The 15,274-nt window shown below is 56.8% G+C and overlaps 1 protein-coding gene across 1 annotated transcript in view; it reads right to left on the reverse strand.

Annotated features, from left to right (window-relative positions):
- The window catches only part of FRMPD3 (FERM and PDZ domain containing 3), a 72,008-nt gene that overhangs the window by 44,390 nt on the left and 12,344 nt on the right, over positions 1-15,274 (reverse strand). The window lies entirely within an intron of this gene.

The following is a 15,274-nucleotide window of genomic DNA, read 5'->3' on the forward strand; positions in this document are numbered from 1 at the left end:
AATTCCCCACCTCAGCCTGGCCGCTCTGCCATTCAGTTACTGCTGCTGATTGAACTGCTCAGCTCCTCTGTTTCCCGAATTTAACCCAGGAGACCTTCACGTTGTTATTAACTTTGCTTTCTGGCAGTACTGGAGACAAACACTCTCAGCCCCATGGGGAGGAGGGGGCTTACACCGAGCGATGGGTGCCAGCCCCAGGCTCTCCTGCCCCTCTCATGCTGACACAGGCAGCTTGAACCCCAACTGAGCCGGTCCTGCAAGAGACCCCAAACGCACACCGTGTGTCCCCAGAGCCTCGCACTCCTCAGGGACAGGCTCTGGCTGCTGCTCACCGCGGCGGCTCCTCTCTGGCAGCGAGGCAGCAGGAGCACAGCTCCCTCCACGCCTGCCCAGGTACCAGGGGAGGGACACCGTAGCGGCCTGCCTTGCTCCAAAGGATTTGCAAGAGGAGAAATTTATTGCTGCGTACAAAGTCCAGAGAGGAGTTAAAGAAAGGGGGGAGAGTTAAGGATCCTTTACTTCCCATTACCAAGAGGGCACAGCCTGCATCCCCTCCCTGGTGCTAGTGAGGAAGATTCAGGGAGGCTGTCAGCCCCTCTCTCCCAGCGCCGCAGAAAGAGGCTTGAAAATCCAATCAAGCACTTTCCCTTTGGGCTCTCACGAATCCCCAGACTTTCACTCTGGATTTACAGAGAGCAATTTGCTCAGCTGATGACTTGCTGGAGGTTTTTGGGACTGCTATCTCCACTCAGCGCGGAGCAGGGAAGGGGCCTGGGGGAAGGGATGCCAACAGAGGCAGGACCACAGAAGCGACAGCAGCATCCCCAGCACAGACGTCTCTGTGACAGCCCCCGGGTGCAGAGGGAGCATGAGTTGGACCCAGTGAACTCACCCAGCACCTCCCAGTGTGGTCTGGTGACCCATGGCTCAGCCCTACCACTCCATCCAGGGTGAGAGCTCCCCTTGACATAGAGGTGGCAAACCCTGGAGCATTTCTGGGAGCGCAACATTGGCGAGAGGGTCCCCCAAGCCATGACAGAGCTGGTGATGAGCTTGCCTGCGTGACAGTGGGGACTGTCCCACCAAACCCCTGGTACTGTCACCAGCCTCGAACAGGGCTACACAGGCATCTCTGGCTCCCGCTCCACCCCTGGCCTTTTCTGGGACCCCTTTCCAGGCTCCGAGGCTCAGTGAAGCTTTTGAGCTGATACCAGATAAAGGCAAAACCATTAAAAAAGAAAAAAGCAAAGGAGCAGGGGGAGCCTGGGGCTGCTGGCATTTCTAGCGGAGAGGCTTAATTTATACTTCTTTATAATCTCTTTATAACCTGCTCTGAGCTCTGCTGCCTGTGCCAGCGTGCTCCCGGGGGCGCAGGGCGAGGAGGGGGACTCTGCAAGCTGCAGTGAGTGGGCTTGTGAGTGCAGCATGCTTCCCAGGTAGCCAGGCCTATATTTAGAGGCACACCTGCCCACGCGTACTCTGTTTCCTACGTGTGTGTGTGTGTGTGTACAAACGTTGCATTGAACCAGCAGCCTCGGGAGACGGCGTCTCTCTGTTTGTTGACAGGAGACTCATGCCTCTCACCAGCCGCGTGCCTCCTTGCCCACCAGCCACCTGAAGGAACTCGCCTGAAGGAAATGGCACGGGCATGGGGACACAGAGCTGCTCCTGCGGTGGCACGACCTGACACGTGTGTCTCGGGGTCCCCGTGGGATGCATGCAAGCACGCTTCCCTGTGGGATGCAGGCACATGTGGTCCCCTGTGAGACACAGGCAGGGGTGCTGGGAACACCCAAGGGACCACAAGGCCAAATGCCACCCAAGAGCTACTGCCTGCCCGTGGCACAAATCCCTGCCAGTGACCCACGAGGCTGCCTGCCTGCTGGCACGTGCCAGGGCTCCCAGGCAGCACCCAAGGTCGCACTTGCCCTTGTGGCAGAAGAAAGAGCACAGATACCGGTGCAGCCTCTCGGTCCCTGGCGTACCAGATGGGACCAGATTACCAGCAAGAGTGAGATGCTCATCCCCCACATGCTGTGTGGGTGCCCTCCTCTGCTGGCAGCTTGGCTGTTCCCGTGCCGGCAGGCGCCGTGCTGCCAGGCCGTCGCGCTCCGAACGGGGTTTGGAAAGCGTCGGGAATGCAGAGAATCACCCTGATGGGTTTCTAAACCAGACTAAATGATTTATACATTATCAGTGTCATGAGTTTGCCTCTCCTGTCAGATGAGGGGGGGCGACATCTCAGGCTGCTGCTGGCAGGCGAGCAACGACCACCTCAAAGAGAGCCGGCATGCCGGCCACGTCCTGCGCACGGCTCCCCGTGGAGATGCAGCTTCATAGCAGCAGACCTCAGCACTCCTGCTGCATAAGAATCTGATGATTTTCCAAGTTCCTGCTGTAGTAATTAGCCTGATCAGCCCATGCAAATCAGTTTCTATTTGAAACCAGCCTTATTTAATGGGATCCGCTCAGTATTTGCCCCCTGAAGTTTTCACGCAGATCAGTCCTCCCCATTTCAGGTGTGAAAAGCAACTGGGGCAGGGAATGGTTTCACCTGCTCCAGCATGGGACCCAGCCTGGCACTTGGCACTCACCAGCAATTTCTCAGCTTCATTTATCACACCCAAGTTGATGTCATTTACAGAAACAAAGGGGCTTAGGCTCTGAAAACCCACCTCCTCTGGCAATGGATTATGTCATGAGATCGTTGCAGTCATTTAGAGGAGCATTCGGATAACTGAATTGATACCCTCTAGCCCTTGTGCAGGGGGTACAGAAGGAGAGCCCCTCCACAGTGGCCTATTGTGAATATGCAAATCAACCACATACAAGGAGGTTCATTTTGTAAAGTGCAAGCTGAAAAAGCCATGCCAGTTCTCATCCGTTTCCGGATGACATTTTATTTAATAGGCTACTCATTTGCCCCAGCATCCCCAGCAGCAGCAACAACCATCTCTTCAGCCTCCTGTAACTCGTATGCTGGGAGTCAAAGCAGGGGTCCCAGCACCTCAGTGGGATTTAACCCTCTGGTTCCCCTTGGAGAATGCCCATTCTCTGCCTGGCAGAAGGGGAAGGGGTTCCCCTGTGTGCTGGCTTTGGCTGGGGTAGAGTTAATCTTCTTCATAGTAGCTAGCGTGGGACTGTGTTTTGGATTTGTGCTGAAAATAGCGTACAGGGATGTTTCTGTTATTGCTGAGCAGCACTTACACAGCCAGGGCCTCTTCTGCTCCTCACCCCACCCCACCAGTGAGCAGGCTGGGGGTGCACAAGAAACTGAGAGGGGACAGAGCTGGGACAGCTGACCCCAACTGACCCAAGGGATTTCCCAGACCATATGGCATCATGGTCAGTGTATAGAGCTGGGGGGAGAAGGAGGAAGGGAGGGATGTTCGGAATGATGGTGTTTGTCTTCCCATCACCGTTACACGTGATGGAGCCCTGCTCTCCTGGGGATGGCTGAGCACCTGCCTGCAGATGGGAAGTGGTGAATGAATTCCTTGTTTTGCTTTGCTTGCATGTGCAGCCTTTGCTTTACCTATTGAACTGTCTTTATCTCAACCCATGAGTTTTACCTTTTTTTTCAATTCGCTCCCCCATCCCACTGCGGCTTGGTGCTTAGTTGCTGGCTGGAGTTAAACCATGACAGTTCTTTTTGGCACCCAACGTGGGGCTTGGAGGGTTCACAATAATGACAGATTCAACTGGAATGTGCTTGATGGAATTTACAGCTGTAATTGCTGTTTAGCTATTAACCGAGAGGCTCCTGTGCTTGCCACGGGTCTTGCTCGCCTCACTGTATATTAGTCTAGTGCTCGTTAGTGGCTGCTTTTTGCTTTTGTTGCTGGCTGTACTGCTTATCATCTTACTCTGCTGTGCCTGGGAACATTCTGATACCAGCCATGGCGATGCGCCTGGGCTGGCCGGTGGCCAGGGCACCACTGCTGTTCCTGTGCTGCTGCGCCGGACAGGCTGGAGCTCCACGGGAACTCGAGCGAAGGGGCTGTGACCTGTGGGTGAGTCCACGCGGGAGCAGCACACCCCGAAGGGTCTGTGGCCATGGGTAAGGCCACGCTGGAGCAGGTTCACTCCTGAAGGGACTGTGGCCGTGGGTAAGGCCACGCTGGAGCAGGTTCACTCCTGAAGGGACTGTGGCCATGGGTAAGGCCACGCTGGGACAGGCGCACCTCAAAGCGACTGTGGCTGTGGATGAGTCTGTGCCGCAGCAGGTACAGCCCTGGAGAGACTGTGGTGCGTAGATAAGGCTCCACCTGGAGCAGGTACAACCCCGAGGGACTGCGATCCATGGAAAAGTCTGAGCCAGAGCAGGGGCAAGGGCAGGAGTTCACGGCAATGTTAAACCCGATGGTCTGGTCCAAAGGGACCAGGGGTGGAGACTGTAATGGAAAGAGCTTTAAGTTGTTGTCACCCATGATTTGAGTAGCATGTTACAGGAATCTCTATAGCAGGAACTGCCTGAACCAGTGGAGGACGAGCCTTGCAAGAAGCAGTGCAAGTGCAGCAGTGACCCAACCTGAGCTGGCTTTGGTGCCCAGTAACCACACAACACACGAGCTCTGCTGTCCTGAGTGACCACCATAACAGATGGAGCCTGAAGTTATGGACTAAATGAACTCACAGAATCCCAGAATCATCTCAGTTGGAAAAGCCCTTGAAGCTCCTCCAGTCCAGCCATGAACCTCACCCTGACTGTTCCCAACTCCACCAGATCCCTCAGCGCTGGGTCAACCCGACTCTTCAACCCCTCCAGGGATGGGGACTCCCCCCCTGCCCTGGGCAGCCCATTCCAACGCCCAACAACCCCTTCTGCAAAGAAATCCTTCCTAAGAGCCAGTCTGACCCTGCCCTGGTGCAGCTTGGGGCCATTCCCTCTTGTCCTGTCTTTTGTTACTTCGTTAAAGAGACTCATCCCCACCTCTCTGCAGCTTCCTTTCAGGGAGTTGTAGAGGGTGATGAGGTCTCAGTGGATATTTGTGGACATTTTAAAGACATTTTACAGGGGTGGTCCCTAGACTAAGGAAAATACATCTGTGTATTGTATCAAAGGATGGAAGAGGAGTGGTGGTTAATGAGGTTGTATTTGGTAGCGTGGTACCTGAGCATGACATAAATGGTATGGAATAAGGGGTAGAGAATGTGCTGGTTTGGCTGGGGTAGGGTTAATTTTCTTCATAGTAGCTAGCATGGGACTGTGTCTTGGATTTGTGCTGAAAACAGCACTGACAGCACAGGGATGTTTCTGTTATTGCTGAGCAGCACTTACACAGTCAAGGCCTCTTCTGCTCCTCACCCCACCCCACCAGTGAGTGGCTGGGGGTGCACAAGAAACTGAGAGGGGACAGAGCTGGGACAGCTGACCAACTGACCCAAGGGATATTCCATGTCATATGACATCACACTCTGCTGTTAAAAGGGAGGGGGGGGTGTTCAGAGTGATGGCGTTTGTCTTCCCAAGTCACCGTTACGCGTGATGGAGCCCTGCTCTCCTGGGGATGGCTGAGCACCTGCCTGCAGATGGGAAGTGGCCAATGCATTCCTTGTTTTGCTTTGCTCGCATATGCAGCTTTTGCTTTACCTATTAAACTGTCTTTATCTGAACCCACAAGTTTTCCTTTTTTTCAATTCTCTCCACCATCCCACCGGGTGGGGGGAGTGAGTGAGCGGCTCTGTGGTGCTTAGTCGCTGGCTGGGGTTAAACCACGACACCCTGATAGCTGTGTCCTGGAGGGGGCTGATCGAGTTAGCAGTGGTGAAGGTGTTACAACAGGAACCTGCCCTGCTGCAGTCAATGCTGCATCCCCAGCACTGCCTCCAGGAGCCCTTGGACGGTGCCATGTCTTCCAGCACCAACTGATAACCCCAAATGGACAGGTAACCCCCAAACCTCATCCCACAGGCCTGATCCTTCCAGGGATGCAGAAGCCTGAACCCTCCTCGAACCACTGGGACAGAGGCCCCCTGGACTTCCTAGAGAGGCTGGGCTGGAGCCCAAGACAGCTGATGCAGACTGGGTCTGCACTGCACAAACCTTCCCCAGCTCCATGGACTCTGGACCAGGCATTTCGGCGTGCTGTACCCCAAGATGTGCACAAGCCCACCAGCGAGTGAGAGCCCTGGGGATGCACATGGATCTGCTCCAAGCCCCTGTCCAGGACCTCTCTCGCTGTCTGTCCTGCTTGGGTTTGTCTTGCTCCCTCCTATCTCTTTTCTGTTTGCCTCCAGAGCCCTGCTACAGTGCTCCTGGCTGATCTGCAGGAGCTTTAGCTCACCATCCACCAGGCTGGACTCAGCATGTGTCCAGTTTTGGGCACCTCAATACGAGAGAGATCTCGAGGGGCTGGAGCGAGGGCAGAGGAGGGCAACGAGGCTGGGGAAGGGCCTGGAGAATAAATCCTGTGAGGAGAGATTGAAGGAGCTGGGACTGTTCAGTGTGAGGAGGAGAAGGTGAGGGGAGACCTCATCACTCTCTACAGCTCCCTGAAAGGACATTGTAGAGAGGTTGGTGCTGGTCTCTTCTCACAGGGGATTAGTGACAGAACAAGAGGGAACGGCTTGAAACTGCAACAGGGGAGGTTCAGACTGGACATGAGGAACAAATGTTTCACAGAAAGAGTGGTCAGAGAGTGGAATAGGCTGCCCAGGGAGGGGGTGGAGTCCCCATCCCTGGGTGTGTTTAAGGGTCGTTTGGATGAGCTGTTGGGGGATGTGGGGTAGGGGAGAACTTTGTAGCGTAGGGCTGATGGTTGGACTCGATGATCCCGAGGGTCTTTTTCAAACCTGAATGATTCTGTGATTCTGTGATCTCAGCCCCAGCCAGGACAGGTACAGAGAGCAGGTCTTGGAGTCTGTGCTCCCAGTGCTCCCAGACCAGGCTCATGCAGGGCAGGTGCTAAGCCTAAATGAGCTTTGCCGAGGGGAGAAGGGAAGGGGGATGTCTGGAAGGGTGTCTCAGCGCTGCAGAGAAGGGGACAGGGCAGTGAGGAGGGAGCTGGAAGGGAATGTGTGCTTGAAGCAGCCCTGGGAGACCACAACCGGCACAGCTCCCCCCACCAACCGCACTGCTCTCCTCTTTTCTTTTTTTTTCCCTCTCCTTTTCTCCAATTTATCTTTTTGACACATTCAATGATGCTCCTGCAGACTGAGAACAATAGAGACAGAGTTTCAGCCAAGGCAATTTCGGAGCTGAATCAAAGCTAAAATAACCTAGGCACAGAGCAGCTGAGCAAAGACACCTCGGTGAGGACGGACAGCAGCATGGGTGCCCTGTCCCCCTCTGTAGAAACAATTGCCTGGCTGGCTGGCGTGGGGGACAAAGACCTCACCCAGGAGCTCAGTGTGTCTCATTCTCCCCTGCTCACCTACCATCCCCTTCTGGTCCTGGTGGCATCATTTCCCCCCTCCCATGGACGCAAGCCCCGAACCCAGTGCAAAGCTGACCCTCGCTGCTGCAGCTGAGTAAGTACCTGCTTGCCCAGCACGTCGGTTCCGTGCGCTGCATACCAAGCACCAGCTTTTGCTTTCCTGACCTTACAGCCCAGCAGAGCAACCCAAATCTTCCAGCAGAGATTCTTTTTTCCCCTACAGATGCAACTCTAATGGTATGTGAAGGAGCTGGGAGGGATGGATGGACAGAGAGACAGGTGAGGAGAGGTGGATGATGAGCTGATTTCTGCCAAGCGAATATTGTATCTGGACTCTTTAACAAGGAACAAGACACAATCCTCAGCATGACTCAGCCTGGAAACACATGCTGCTTCCCAGCCCCACCGCCAGCACCGGCGTGTCCCCATCACTCACTCAGCTGTCCCACAAGTGAGCAGCCCATGGCTGCCGCCCCAGCGCCCACCCCAAATGCATTTCATGGCCAGGACAGGTAGAGCCAGGCAGCTCCTGAGATGTGAACAGGCTGTGGGTGCCGAAAGGCAGCCAGGCAAAACAGGGGTTGATGCTCTGCAGGTCGAGCTGTGCGTGGCTGACATGTTGCTCGGTCTGTCACAGACCTCCTGAAAGCAGCTGTCAGAGCCTGTCTTGTTCCAGCTCCCTGCCTCTCCAGACACGCTGGTAATTCTGCTTCACCGTGCGTGTTCCTGGTTTGTTTCTCTGTGAGAGTGAAAGGGTTTGAGCACTGGGAGCCTCACTGCTCTTGAAGAGCATCAAGAGCACCCAGCGACACAGAGAAATGGGACTGCAAGCATCCCCCTGCGGTGGTCCATCACGGCACCTCACACCCCAGAGCTCCTGCCAAGGGGACGGTGGTCCATACAGGACCTCATATCCTGGGTCAAGTTCAGGGGGCTGGGGAGGGCAGCTTCTGCTCCTGTGTTTTCCAACTTCACATCCAGCTCTAGGGTTAACCATGGGGCTGGGCAGGAACTGCCTCAAGTGCCTTCTCTGGATGAGCCCCACATGAGCATCTCTAGCCCCTTCCTTCCTTAAAATGGCTCCTTGAGCCTGGCAGAGGTCAGTGGCTACCCCAGCCCCAAGGAGCCGATGCCACCCCCAGCCACGCCCCAGCCAGGGCACTGTGAGTACTGTATGCTGCGGCAGCCGCAGCTCGCCCAAGTGGGTGCAAAACTCCTCACTGGGGCTGGATGGGGGCGAGCCCTGGAGCAGGGCACGGCAATGCTCCTGCCAGAGCCCTCAATCTTCTAAGGGAGGTGGTCAGCATCACCTCCTCCGACCAGGGGCGTGTTAGACCCCCCTTCTCCCTGCCCTCCCGCCAGCCAGCTCCATCGGTCTGGAGAACACAGCCCAGTGCTGATTATCTCCTGGAGGACATGCAAATAAAACCACAGCCCTTCTCACTCCTTAGACACTGGGGAAAAGAGTTACCCATGCTGCCTGTTTATGATAAACACCGTAGTGCAGAAGCCAAGGAGTGACAGCTCTGAAGATGGCATGTCAGCTCCGGCTGTCCCGGGAGGACCTGTCAAACTGTCACGCAGCATTAGCTGCGACACATTACCGCACGGCGCCCTGCAACCCGCACCGCCACGGGGCTGCAGCACCCCGAGCCCCAGTGTGTGGGAGCGCTGCCTCCCCTCCACTACCCCTCTGGGCAGCCCCCTCGCCAAGGGGTGCTGGCCACCGCCTTTGTCACCTGGGTCCTTGCATCTCTTCTGCAGCAGGACACCCACTGTGTGCTGCCCACAGGCTTCGCAGGCCACGATGGACCAATGGGATCGGGCTGAAACAACCAACTGGCTGCTGTTTGAGCACCTGGAACTGGGGCTGGCACAGCGGGCAGGGGGCTGGGGTTATGGGTATGGCGGGGGGAGTGATGGAGGTCCCGTGTGACAGCCCTGGGCCACCTCACACCCACACTGCAACAGCCCTCCAGAAACACGTCCCCAGTGAGGAAGCTGGTGGTGGCACTGAGAGCTTGGGATGGTGCAAGACACCTCCCCACACCAGTCCCCTAGGACGCAGCCCCCCTCCCCATCGCCATCCCCTCCCCTGCCACATGCTATCTGCCCCTGTCTGTGTTCCTGAGACACTGCAGCACCGCTACTTTGCTTTCGCCAAGGGCACTGAAACAAACCCATCTGGCAGCAGGTTGAAACCGCTGGTGGGCAGTGGCTGAGCCTTGGGGGAGAGGTGGCACAGCCCAGCACGGCAGCAGTGGCTCCCTAAACTGCCATGCCCCTTCACACCGGCCATGTTACCATGCGGAGAGCATCGCAGAGCCAGGATCTACGCTGCTCCTCATCTGCAAGTGAAACCACTGCCCGTGGTCGCCACAGCTGTCACCTTGGCACTTTTGGTGAATGACAAGTCATAGCCGCTGGCGGGAACGCATCAGATGACTTTGTCCTGAGTCACAAGAAGCCAGAGGGAGAGCTGAAGCTTGGCCTTGGGAGCTCGCCACCCCTTCCTCTGCCTGCTCAGATTGATGCTTTGAGGCAGTGAGCAGCTCCGGGCAGCTGTGAGGCTGGGGTTAAGCATCACTGGCTGTTTGGGCACCAGCTGAGCCGTGGATAACACAAGGGGCAGCTGCAGTCCCGTGAGACTGGGCCAGGAACACCTCTCCCTGACACTCCTAGTTTGGCCAAGAGCATCCAAATCACCTCCCAGAGATGTGGACAGAGATCCAGCAGCCCTCACCGCCTCGCTGGCAAGCTCTGGGCACAGCTTCTCCCATTTCCTACTTCACTGTCCAGATTAAAATCCTTCTGCTAGCCTATAAAAAAGGTAATCAAAATGATAACAACAACAATCAAACGCTTTCAGCAGATGAGCCAGTTGGTTCTTAATACCTCCTGGCTGCCAGCAGCTCGTTGTCACGGAGAGATGGGAGCTACAAGCTCTGTCCTGGGGCTAGGATAGACATCCATCTGGGAAAACTGGGGGGCTCCTGGGGCAAGGAGTGGGAAAAGACAGGTTGGGGGTTCCCCTCCAGCACTGGGGTTCAGTGATGACTGCAGCAGTGGCCAACCCCTCACGGGAGGGGAATGTTTTTCCTAACAGCCCTACGCAGTGAAGCATGAAGGATGGAAGGCCACCAGGATGAGTGGAAGGCCACCAACCCAAAGGGCACCCTGGGAGGAGGTCAGTCACAGCCCCCCAGACTCTTCTGACTCAGAAAGGCACCCAGTGGGCAGAGGCACCCTTGGAGGGAGGTGTGAAAGACTTCAGGAAAGAGGAGCTGGGCTCCAGGCCCGCTGTCTCAGTGCTAAACCCATACAAAGCAGCCTCCCCCTTCCCTGTTAACCGGGCATGATAACGGGCTCCCTGCGTGGGAAGGGGTCGCAATGAGGTTGGAGGAGAGCAGGCAGCCTGCCTGGCTCCCGGGGAAGGTGGCTAGCACAGACCCCTCTGCGCTGAACATGCTGGGATGCTCTGGCACCCTCTCGGCACTCAGCCAGTCAGCTCCTCCAAGAGGAGCCTCCAGTCACGCCTGGCCGCTGGCAGGGAGCTGCACGGGGGCTGGGGAGGAAGGAGAGCTCACAGGCTTCCCGCGCTTGTGCTCAACCACAATACCAATTATCCTCGTTGCAATTAGAAAGGAAGAGAGACAAAACCCTCTGACCCAGAGCATCTGCAAATCCTGGAACCAGCGGCCGGGGCAGAGGAAGGAGGGGCAGATCTCCCAGAGGCACAGCTCCCCCCCGGCCCGTTCACACGCTGGGGATGGGTTACACGGCGGCGCTCACCGTAACCACAGGTGGTACCCAGATTTGCAGGACAGAGGAGATGCTCCCAAGTCCCTGGGCACCTTCTCACAGCCCCACCAGTCCTGCGGCTGTACACGCAGAGGTCGAGGAGTATCAGAGGTTACAGGCAATAAGAGGCTCAGGGTTTAGGGGCAGTTTCCAAATCATGTCTAGGGCTGGCGAGGCAGAGATGCGGTGTTATTAACTGAGACGTGCTTCCCAGTCTGCTCGGAGCTGTGGCTGGGGACACCGCTTACAGCCGCTGCAGGACTCAGAGATCACAGACTTACCTGGCCTAGCTCCTTCACAGCCAGGCAGGAGCAGGGCTCTGCAGCCAAATCACACAGGGACCGGGGAGACCCACAGGTGTTACACCTGGCCTTTGCTCTTCGGGCCCAGCAGAGCGATGCCTGTGGAATCAGCCTGCACTGAAGCTTGGGTAACAAACTGCCACCTTCTCAGCAGAGGAGCACACATTAAATCAAGCTGTTTCCACGAGGACCCTCTGTTGAACAAGTGCCAGGTGAAGGAGCAGGCGATGAGATGCTGTCATCTCAAACCAGCCTGGGAGACGGACCTTCCCCACATGCCACTGGCTCTCCGGCTGGATGCCAGCGTGATTCCTCCTGACCACGTGCCTCAGCCTTGCTTTATTGGTCCTGTAAAACCCACACGCAGCGGCTCGCATGCGCCAGCATCCCTGCTGACACCTCATTTGCAAAGAATAGTGCCGGGGGCAGGTAAACACAGGCAAGTTATTAGTATCAGCATTCACGGAGACTATCTAACTTGGATCTCATCCTGCATGAACAGGTAGCAAAGGAAGGCATTGCCATAAAAAGATCTCCTCAGAAGAGCTGAGACAAAGCAAACCCTGGCATCCTCCTCTTACAGAGCCAAGGGATGGGAGCTGAGACTGGAGCATCCAGCTTCTCTCCCACAGTCACAAGGTCCTTCTCTCTCTGGGCAGGAACCCACAGCTTCAAGGAGGGCCCCAGCTCTCCAGGGAACACTCCCTTCCTTCGCCCGGCTCAGGCCTGGGCTCCCTCAGGGACTAGAGGATTTTGGCTGAGGAAAGGAATTTTTTTTTTTTAAATCAGCATTTTATTGCTGTTAAGCATCACTGAGGCACACACTGGGTTATGCTGGCTGTGGCTGTACAGACCTTCAGGCTGATGACCACAGCTAATGGGCTGGGGATGCTGCTCCCAAGGTCTCTTCTCTATGTCCCCACCCCAGGCAGGACCAGGTATCTAACACCTTCTCAGAAATGTCTCTCTAATTAGCAGGGTTACAGCAGAAGCAGACCCAAGGCTCTCCTGCGCGAGTTCTCTGTACAGCCAGTGAAAAGAGAAGTCTTAAAAGAGCTGCTCGGAGGTGACGCGGCAGCAGCCAGGAGGAGAATTGCCAGCTGCTCCACGCACAGAATACAATTCGCATTAAAGGGAGGGGAAAAAAAAAAGCAAAGCACAAAAACCAACAGAGAACTGAACCACTTCAAAGCATCCTCTGTCTAACCTGAAGAAAATTTCCTCTGCCAGCGAGAGCCCGCAGCCTGGGAGATGCTCCCCCACCCCGTGTCCCACCACCTACCCTGCTTGGGAGATGGTAACGAGCTGCCTCCTGGGGGGGTGCAGAGAGAAACTTCCATGGGGTCTCTGAGGCAAGGTGTTGGGTGCCCTACCTCGTGTGGGAGGTACCACCTGCCTCCCCCTGGAAGGAATCCAAGCTGGGGGGTCTGCAGGGTGTGGGGCAAACACTGTCACAGCATCCCAGTGCCCCAGGCTCGACCAGCCCCGGTTTGGCTGCCTGGCAATGGGGGGCACCCTCCGCCAGAGCTGGGCACTGGGGCCAAGTGAGAGCTGCTGGGAGGAGAGGGCATGGACCCCACTGCAGCCAAGCCCCTGCACCCCTGCGGCCAGAGCACTTCCACGGAGAGAAGGACCTGGAGAGGAGCCACGAGGGGTTGTTAACCAGGCATCCCGCTAATGGCGAAGGGAATTAAGGGCTTCCCAGAGAGACTGGCACTGGGATCTGGATTTAGCAGCATCGTTCCTTGGGGATTGCAAAGACAATGTAAACTCCTGGGGAATTAAACTAGCAAGGAGAGAGAAGAGGCCAGCACTGTAGGAGGGACGGCGATTACAGAATTACCTGCCAGCCTTTAGGAAGATAAATGACATGAGATTTTATACAGATAAACTGAGACTTAATGCAGCCGGGGAGACGATCGGTGCTGGAGCAGGAGCAGCCTCTGCTATCTGGCTGACGGCAGCACAGAAGCAAGGCCTGGAGGGTAGAACAGGCAATAAAGAGGAGCCAAGTTTGCATGGCAGAGGCACACCGGGAGCCACGCCGGTGCAGGAGAGCAGGGAGAGACGCAGCACCCCGCTCCCGCCCAGAGAAGGATGGGGGAACAGTGCGGCTTGGCACGCACGGAGATCTGTGCTGTGAGAAACCTCAGCCCCTACTTAGCAGTCAGGTCAGGCAGCACCAACGCCACCCGGGTGCCTGGAAAAGGACGCGCTGTTTTTTTCTCTTGCAGTCAGAGAGCACAGGGATGGTTTAACCTCTGCACCGGGCCAGGCTGGTTTCTGCATTGCTGCCTGTCCCAGACCCAGAGGCACCCCAGGACCTGCAGACAGCACATGTGAGCTTCGCGAGAGCAAGACACCAAAATAATTCAAGACCAGAACAGGCTCTGCTTCCCCATGCTTAATGGGCAGCAAACCCAAGAGCCAGTCTGCAAGCCTGTGGAGAGCTGGCTGCCTGCCTCTCCTTCTCCGGGGCCGTGGAAGGCTGAGCCCTCGGAGCTGGGCATTTCCCTTGCTCGCCGCCACATCCCAGCTGCCTCCTCATGGCTTTTCTAACCTTTGCCAACGCTGGGCAAGACCAGGCTTTGCTGCTTTCCACCCCAATGCAGGCTGCCCCAGGCGCGGGGGTCCTGCCCCCCAGCTGGCCACTTCCCAGCTCTCCTCGGCGGGCCGGGGGGAGCACACGCGCCCTACCCAGGCCCTGCGGACAAGGGTCTGGGCTCCCCTTTCAGCCATTGCCATTTAGAGACATCTCCTCAGTCTCTTGGAAACGCTGCCGCGTGGGAGCTGCTGCTCGGGGAGTGAGTCACACTGCCAGGCGGGTGAGGGCGGCAACGTGGGCATGCCAGGCACTGGCCACCGCTCGCCCCCCGAGACCCCCCGCTCCCCCGGGTGCCATGCCACAGTGGCCCGGGGCAGAAAGCTGGGGTGTCCCCATGGAGCAGCATCTCCTGTGGCTGGGTGACAGCCCCACGCCTCCCGCCCCGCTCTGCTGCTCTGGTAGCTGCTAAAGCGCCACAGAACGCTTCCCAGCGGCTGCTTTTCTACGCCACGACATCAGGGAGAGAGGGAGCAACCCTGGGAAGGCAGCTCCTGCAGAGACGGAGACCCCATGTCCTGCCGCACGGAGGCACATGGCATGAGAAAATCCTCCTGTCCCCAGCTCGGAGACTCTGGAGCCAAGGGGAAACTGAGGCACGGGGCAAGGAAGGGACTTGCAGCAGGAGATCACTGATGGTGCAGAAGCTCATGAACAAAAAGGCTCCCCTGGGCCTCTTTGCCCCGGGGCAGGCATCCCTGGAGCCACAGAGCAGCAGCCCAGCCACCCCCCTTTAGGGATCACCTCTTCACCTGGCCTCAAAGATAGCACACCCCCCCAAAAACCAATGGGATGATAAGCACCTCTTCTGAAAGGGAGCAATTACCACAAAATAGAGATTATGCAAATACCTTGGTTACCAAAACGATGCTCCCTGAATGCTGAGTAGGAAAGAAAAGATTCGTTTAGCCAAGAGCTGCATCACATCTCTTCATTCAAAGCACCAGAGGTGGAGAGGGGCGTCCTCGGGCAGGGGGGCTTTAGGAGGCCACCACAGCCCGTCACACCAGGGCCAGAGCCGGCGCTCGGCGTTTCCCTTTCCTCCCAAAGCCCTTCAGGGCTGTTATCGCTCCCCTTGGCAGAATGAGGAGACTGAGGCACTGAAGGAGGAGGCACTTGGCCACCGCGACCCAGCGTGTGGAGACAGAGAAGAGGTTGAGGTGCTGCTGCTGGGATGCCCCAAGAGGGGC

This window comes from Strix aluco, chromosome 10, assembly GCF_031877795.1.
Source record: "Strix aluco isolate bStrAlu1 chromosome 10, bStrAlu1.hap1, whole genome shotgun sequence".
In the NCBI taxonomy this organism is placed as follows: Eukaryota; Metazoa; Chordata; class Aves; order Strigiformes; family Strigidae; genus Strix; species Strix aluco.